The sequence below is a fragment of the Lontra canadensis genome, unplaced genomic scaffold (assembly GCF_010015895.1).
Source record: "Lontra canadensis isolate GAN:19392208 unplaced genomic scaffold, GSC_riverotter_1.0 scaffold13, whole genome shotgun sequence".
Lineage (NCBI taxonomy): Eukaryota > Metazoa > Chordata > Mammalia > Carnivora > Mustelidae > Lontra > Lontra canadensis.
In genome coordinates, this window is record NW_022631007.1 from 16755023 (window position 1) to 16763042 (window position 8020).

Here is an 8020-nt window from a genome sequence, read left to right on the forward strand (position 1 = left end):
TGGGGCCAACCGTGCCAGCAGCCACCGTCTCTCCCACTGGGTCGGCCCTGAACCATCACCACACTGCAGCTCATAGCGAAGGCTTGGAGTTACCCAATACATCACAAAACAGTGACTGTTGTTTAAATTGTATTTTGCTTAGTAAGTTGGGGGAGGGCGTTTCTGTACGTTAGAATGCTTATCATCACAGAAGTGTTTTTTTGTTTGTTTGTTTGTTTGTTTGTTTGTTTTTAGTAAGTTTGTCTGTTAAAGAGGGAAGCGTCAGTGATCTGGAAAATTCGTGGGGACAGCAATGCTGGATCAATGAGGCATCGCCCCTTCCGGAATCATGCGGTTTCCTCACAAACACACTGGGGGCGCCTGGCAAGGTTGTGCCCTTCTGTCCTTGAGTGCATTTATCCAAAAGGTTCAAGATCTAGTGGGGTCAGTGGTGTCTACCAGGAACATCGCAACCTGACCTTAGTTGGGCCTTCGGCAGGGACTTTGTAGATAGAGTTGAGATGCAGATCTTGGGAAGAAATCCTTCCAGATTAAGATGGGCCGTCAATCCTACAGAGAGCATCCTTAGAACAGAAGAGAAGGGGAGAAGACACAGAGATGCGGGCAGGTGGCCGTGCAAAGAGACAGAGTGGAGGCTGGGTCTGCAGGCCGCAATTGCCGAGGATTGCCAGCAGCCCCCGTGGGCCACAGAAACCGGGAGCAGATTCTCCCCTGAGCTTCCAGAAGAACTCTGCCTTGCAACAGCACATCATTGGACTTCCAGACTCCGGACCCGTGGGAGCGTCCATTCTGGTTGTCTCAAGCGGCCCAGCTTGTGGTCACTGGTGGTGCGCACGTAGGAAAGTCACACGGGAGGTTAAAGCTTCTCAAAATCCGCAGGTGATGGCAGAAAGAGGGTCATCGTGGAAGTGGGAATGGCTCCGGAGAGCAGAGGGCAAACACAACGACCCTTGTCACTCCCGTTTTAACTGGCTTCTAAGCTGGCTCGCGCAGGAAACAGCTTCAGCTGAGGGCACGCGCCGGAGGAAGGGCTTCGGGCTTTGAGGACATTCGCCAGGAAGAGAGGAGCTTGCTGTCTGCGATGAGTGACCTCCGGAGCTGAAGGCTTCTCATTTGGAAAAAAGATTAATCTTCAATCCAGTAGTTCCCGAGGAAGCACCAGAAGAGGGCTCAGATTTCAGGCCACGGTAAGAGAGCTTCCTCTCGGGGAGCGGCTGCGGTCCTCCCGGAGCCCAGGGTACCAGCTGCCCCGCAGGAGGGGGCTCCTCGGCCAGACAGCCTGGGTCTCTGCCCACGGCCGCTTGGACCAGACCTGAAAGGCCCCGAAACCTGACTGTCCGCAAGCCCTTTGTTCAGGCTCTGAGCCATTGGTGCTCTGACCCTTCTGTGCTCTGACGTGTCCACAATGACCCTCTCACGTCCTCTCTCAGGAAACCGGCCTCTCCCAGAAGGGGCCCAGGAAGGTGCCTTTTCATCACAAGGAATTGTGTCACTGGGTACACCAGTGAATGGGTGTTCCCTCGGCTGGACGCACCCTGACCACAGCCAACAATAAGGGCAGGGGCAGAGACTCAGCCGAGAACCACGGCCAGGACCCTCAGCCCAGACTCCAGAGAACCCACCTTCCTCGCCACGGGGTAGGGGTTCATCCCTTCAATAAAGCCCACCATCGGCCTGCCCTCTCCAGTTTCTGGTTTGTTTTTTTTTTTTTTTTTTTTAAAGATTTTATTTATTTGTCAGAGAGAGAGAGTACACACAAGCAGGCAGAGAGGCAGGCAGAGAGAGAGGAGGAAGCAGGCTCCCTGCCGAGCAAGGAGCCTGACGCGGGACTCGATCCCAGGACCCCAGGATCATGACCTGAGCCGAAGGCAGCGGCTTAACCAACTGAGCCACCCAGGCGTCCCCTTCTCTCCAGTTTCTGAATTTTGACCAAGATTCATAATAAGAGACAAGTTCTCACAACAAACGCCCTGTTCTCCTCTTCCTGGTTTTCCTAAAACCGACCTCCTCCAGGAAGACTTCCTGAGCTGCTCCTCCCTGGCTAGCTTGGCTATTTCCTTACTTGGCCAAATCTACCAGCATTTGTTAATGAGCGTGTGTGTTTGTGACCTGGGCTTTTCTCTCTCTCTCCCACTAGACTGCAAACTCCTCGAGTGCAGGAGCAACCTCTGACCTCATTCTGACAGCCCCGCAGCTCCCAGGGGGTTCTGATGCACAGTAGGTGCTTATAGCCATTAAGATGAGGTTTGGCTGCAAGTAACAAAGACCCCCAAATTAGTAGGGGCTCAACCACACCCGGTTTGGCCTCTTGAGAGAGCACTCCGGTGGGGGCGGGGTGGGCAGGCAGTCCTGGCTGTTTGGGCAGCTTGGCTCCACATGGTCCTCCATGACCCAGGCTCCTTCTTCCCTCGGATCCACGTGGCCAGGTGGCCCTCGTGGTCTAAGGCGGCAATCCAAGTTCAGCTGGCATGTCCCAGGGGCAGACAGTGGGATGGGAAAGAGCTGAACTAGAGCAGCGTAGCCACGTCTCTCCAGGACACCTCTCAGAAGTAACATGGCCACCCCACGGGCCAGCCCTGGTCACGCGGCCCCACGGGCTGCTCGGGGGCTGGAGTGTGGCTTCCTTCTAGCCACGCACGCGACTAGAAAGGATTCCATTTCTACGAAGTGTGGGGACAACTGGCAGCTGTGGCAGTGGGCTTCCACAATTATTTCTTGAATAAATAAGTCACTCAGAGCCTGTTCTGAACCTGTAGAATTTCCCAGTCACTCTCTTCGTTCATTGGTGGGGGAGGGGTGCTGGCTTCGTGGGGACTGGCCCCTGCATGTGTGTGTCTGGCCCCGCGGGATGGCAGACCACCGAGAGCAGAGAGGTCCGTCTCTCTCCTTTGGTATTTTCTCCTGGTCCCTTGCCTCTCTTTCTTTCTTTCTTTTTTTTTTTTTTTTCAAGTTTCAGGTATTTATTATTCAGTGTAAACCCCAACACAATACACCAACATGATTTCGTGCATTTAGAGGGGAAATGTTTCCTGGATAAGTGGTAAATTGTAGGGATGGCTTCTGAAAGACCTTCCTTTTAAGCAGCTTTATAGTGAAACATTTCATTTAGAAGTCTGGACCTTCTTTCTTCAGTTTGCTGTAATCTACATTCACTGAGTAGAACTTGTACTCAGTGAATGTAGATTATGATCATTGGGACCCGGTTTGTTCCAGGGTTCTGGGTTATTCTTCCTATCCCAACTGACATCTGGATTGAACAATGCCAGGCGCAAGACATATAGTGCTGCTCCTGCACCTCCTGCCCCAATAAATACGAAGAGGGGGATCAAGCTCGGATGCTTCTTGGCCTTACCGATGATCTGGCGTAACATGGTTGCGGCAGAGGCCTCCTGACCAGGAAAGGTAAAAACCAACCTCAACAGGCCCGGGACTAAGTAAAACCTACACCGAGGATGAACGGACGTCCCTCTTGCCTCTCTTTCTGTCCCACAACTCGCTCACAGTAGGGGGGCTGGTTGTCTGACGGTGGTGATGATGGCAAACGGGGTAGGGACGCTTCTCCACAGGGTGTGCTGAGGGCTGACTTCTGCCTTGAATGGTTTCCAGATGGGCTTCTACTGCCCCAGAAGTCCAGGATAAATGCACTGGAGAAATAGGGCAGAGCTGCCAACACACTCCAGTTGGGGAAGTATCATGACCATGGTGCTCTGTTAATCACTGAGTCAGTAAACAGGTGCTCTGGGTGGAAACAGCCCATTCTGAAGGATTTCTTACATATAAGGGAGATGCAAGCCCTGGGCCGCCGGAGACGGTCTCCGCCCTCACCACCTCCCTCCCTTCTGGGTTTCAGGTGTTACAGTCCTCTTTTCCACCCAACATATCCATCTGCCCTGGAGAGGACCACTGGTCCGTCATATTAGGGTGGTATGGGAACACGCTGATACTTCCTTGTCTCTGTGAACAATGTGTATTTGCACTTTACATTTTCAAGATGAGCCACGATTGCTCATGGTGCTTTCAAAGGCCACATTATGCCTTATGTCCGCCAAGGCTGGCAGGAGCCCTGGCAGGGCGTCCCTGGGTCTGGGCGGGTCACTGAGCGGAGGACAGACAAGACCTGGGTAGCCTTTGCTCAGAGCCGTCATCTGGGGACACCCCTCAGTGACGCTCCAGGCAGCAGCAGGGGCGGCTAGACCAAGAACCCACCAGGCCGAAGGGGGGCCACTGATACTGAAGGAAGGGACCCGACGCCTTGGCCTCCACGTCTTAGGGAGACCAGCCCATTGTATGGGTGCCCAGCCTTGCACACCCTTGGTCCCAGGGTGTCTCCTAGATCTCACCCCTGGGCAGCAAACATGCTCCGTGGGCCGCCAACCAAACTCTCCTTGGGCCCTGCAGTGAGGACGAGGAAGACTCAGACCAGCCTGGGCCGCAGTCCCCGGTGCGGTGCTTCCCCAAGACGGGGCCAGCTTCAGAGGAGCCAAGGGACGTCCAGGCTTTTCCCTCGGTTTCTGTGGGTGCATGAACAGTTTCCAAGATTTCATGGGGTTTTTACGTTTCTCTGTCTCTGAGCCCCTTGCTGTCCGGGGTATACTGACATGCCGGAAATCGTGCCATCTCGGGTTCACCCCCTCCTTCCTGTAGTGGGGCTGGGGCAGCCGCCTTGGCCCCCTCCTCTATCCCAGGGGCTCATCCTCCTGTCCCCTCACAGGGCGGCCATGGGTGGGGGAGGAACGTGAGGCTCTAGGCTGGGCCCCAGGCCCCGGGCTTCGCCACAGGTGTTCATGTTGTCACTTCCTAGGGGAGTACGTTTCTTTATCAGTTTTTAAGCCAAAGATAGATTGAACCTAATTCCCCTTTATCACCAATTTTGCAAATTATGCCAGTTTTTAGCTTTGCCAGCTTTAGTTCTGTTGGGCGTAAGAGATTTTCGTTCATTTTTATATAATCAGATAGAGTACTATCTTCCTTTAGAGAAAATCTTGGAGAGCTTTTTCTACCTCGATGTCGGACAAATATTCACACGCATTTTCTTCCCATCATTTTAAGTTTTGTGTACCATCTGTGAAACACGCCAGCTTTTCTTTGCTTGTGACTGTATCCTATACTATGTTGAGACAGGCTATGACCAGTTTTTGGACTTTCTTGGGCATTCCAGAAAGACCTCCCACTAACTGGGCACTGGTCTCACCCGGTTTTAAGTATGATAGTTTCGTAATAGATTTCAAGATATAGATCTCAAATTTCTATTCCCTAATTATCTAAGCTTTTGGGAAAAAAAATGTGGCTTCTCTTTTCAATTTCTCATTTCAGTGGGTGTTGGGGAAGCATTCAGAGTATTTTATAAGGTTTCCTATTTATAAAAAAGGAGTTCTATGAGACTTTAGTGAAATTTAATTAAACATATAAATCAAGAGGCTTGGAGGCATTTTGCACCTTTAAAATAAAGAGTTCTCACATCTAAGAACATGATCTGTTTTTTCACTTATTAAATTTTTTACTTTATATCCTTCATAAAAATGCTGTGGTTTTCTACTTTTAGGATCTTTATCTTTCCAATGGGATGAATTCCTAAATTTAAAATATTTTTGTTACCATTGCCAATATAACTTTTCACTGTATATTACAAAATACTGGTCCCGATATCAAGAAAGCAAATGTTTTTACATGTTTAATATGGGGCATACTAAATTGTCTCATTGATTATAGTGAATTTTTGATGATTTTTTTCAGATTTCCTTTGGACAATGAAATCACCATCCGACAGTGATGGTACTTACTGCTAACACTGGTTTGTTTTTCTTGTCTTATATTGGCTGAGCCTCTGGAATCCATCCATGAGTAGGCATGGGTGTCCACGTCCTATTCCGGACTTTTATGGAAAACTTCGAGTAATTCCCACACACTAAATATGATATGCTTTGTTGGCATGATGTAGAGTTTCTCTCCCTGATTAAGGAAGAACCCATCTATTCCTAGTTTTCTAAGAACGTCCATATCCATAATTGTATCCATTCAGAATGCTTTCAGCGGCAAGGAACAGAAGACACATCGAATACTCCTTCCATCAATGGGAGCTTATTTCCCAGATGAAGTAGTTTGGCGATGAACTCTGTGAGATGTTTAATATCTCTAAGTATCGTCCACTCTGACAGCAAGATAACAGCATCGCTGGGAACAGGAGCTCCTGGGTAGATGGTCCTGCCCTATTTTTCAGAGCCTGTATTGTGGATACGAAGTCTGGTGCTGTTCCAATTGTTTTGTTTTTTTTAGGTAATACTGGAAATTTGTTGGATTATCTTTCCTTTTTACAGAGAAATTGGAGTTTGCAATTATTTACTCAACTTTATTTAATGTTTGTATACAATACAGTGGACCCATTTAAATCATTGATTCCAGCGGGCTTTGACAAATCTACACATCCCGTATTCGTTGAAATTCCTGCTGTAATCTCGTCCTTCTCCCATCCTGACGATGACAGATCTGGCTTCTCTCTCTCTAGACTAGGCTAGCTGCTTCTAGAAATTTCACACAAATGGAGTAACAGTGTGTCTGCAGAGCCCATGGTCTTTGCTGGGATGCAGCATGGACTGTGTCTTTCCTCAACTGTCGAATCTTGAACTCCAAGTGTGGTCTCCAGACTGCCCTCGGCTCAGGGGAGTTTTCTTCTAATATTTAATTACTCCCTTCCCTCCATCTGTTACTCTTCTTGCTGACGTTATTCTCACACTAGATTCCACTATCTTCCAAGTCCCGTGCTCTCCTGTGGCGCTGCCCGTTCTTCACCTTCCTGCTTTGTCTATGGAGACACCCGTGGTCCTTCCTCTTCCAGGGACATGAACCGGGGTCTACCTCGTGGTCTCTTCCCTAGTCAGCCTAGTCAGGGTGTTTTCATGCTGAGTCATGTTTATAAGCATCTGGAATTCCTTCCAGAACTGGAATTTGGGTCTTCTTATGTGCCCTAAGAAACTTTAGTTCAGGTTTGTCTGGCTCTTCCCCTGCTGTTTCACTTGCCATATTGTGAGTGGTTCACTCTGTTGTCCTCCTCCAACTAGGACGTCCCCGACACACCCCCTCCCATGGGGGCAGTTCGTTCCTTTCTGTTTGTCAGAAGTGTGGGGCTCAGGTCTGCTACTAGAACAGCTTTATTATCCAGCAAGTGGAAAAGCAGAGACTCCCTCCTGTGGCCCTCAGCCCTCAGCCCTCCTGACCCCTGGAGGAAGTCTCTCTACCCTCCTCACGTCAAGTGGTGAGGAAGACCTTTCAGCCGCCCCTGGAAGTGGCTACATGGGCTTCGCAGACTCCTCGGGCCAGCTTCCCACAGGTCCTCAGTTTACCCCCTAGGCTCTGACTCTGCTAGTGCTGACCCCCAGCTCGCAGGAGTGAGTGTATCCACCCAGCTGGGCCTCCGAAGTCACTGGACTCTACAGAATGTCTGGGAGGGTAGAGGGGCCGGTTCAGGCCTCAGTGCCCTGAACACCATCCTAGTCTTCTCCACCACTGGGATGACTTGACATAAAATTCAAGTGTTCTCTGTCTGCTGACCTTTCCTAGATGACCAGTGGCCAGCAACGATATGTTATCTGCAGATATTTTTTGGAAAACTAAACACAGTCTGCCCTTTAAGGCAAAGTTGACATTTTAATAAAGGAAGAGAAAGCTACTTCTAAAACTTCTTTTCCTTCTCCTTTTCTTCTATCCTCCTCCTTCTCCTCCACCCTCCTCCTCTATGTTCTCCGCCTCCTCCCTCCTCTTTCCCCTCCTCCTCCCTCCTCCACCTTCCTCCTCCCCCACCATTCCTTCTCCTCATCTTCCTTCTTCTAAGAAAACGATTCTATGGAGACTGTATTTTGAACACTTATGTTTGTACATTTTTTTCACTGTTACATAATCTTGTGACTTTAAACAATATTTGTCATCTACAAAAAATCTTATAACTTAAGGACAGAATTTTTTTTTTATAAACATATATTTATTTTTTCCCCAGGGGTACAGGTCTGTGAATCTCCAGGTTTACACA

At 49.5% G+C, this 8020-nt stretch overlaps 1 pseudogene; it reads right to left on the reverse strand.

The window, feature by feature from the left end:
* Positions 1 to 2930: 2930 nt before the first annotated feature.
* LOC116867813 lies at positions 2931 to 3435 on the reverse strand (annotated as a pseudogene).
* Between the last annotated feature and the right edge of the window lie 4585 nt (positions 3436 to 8020).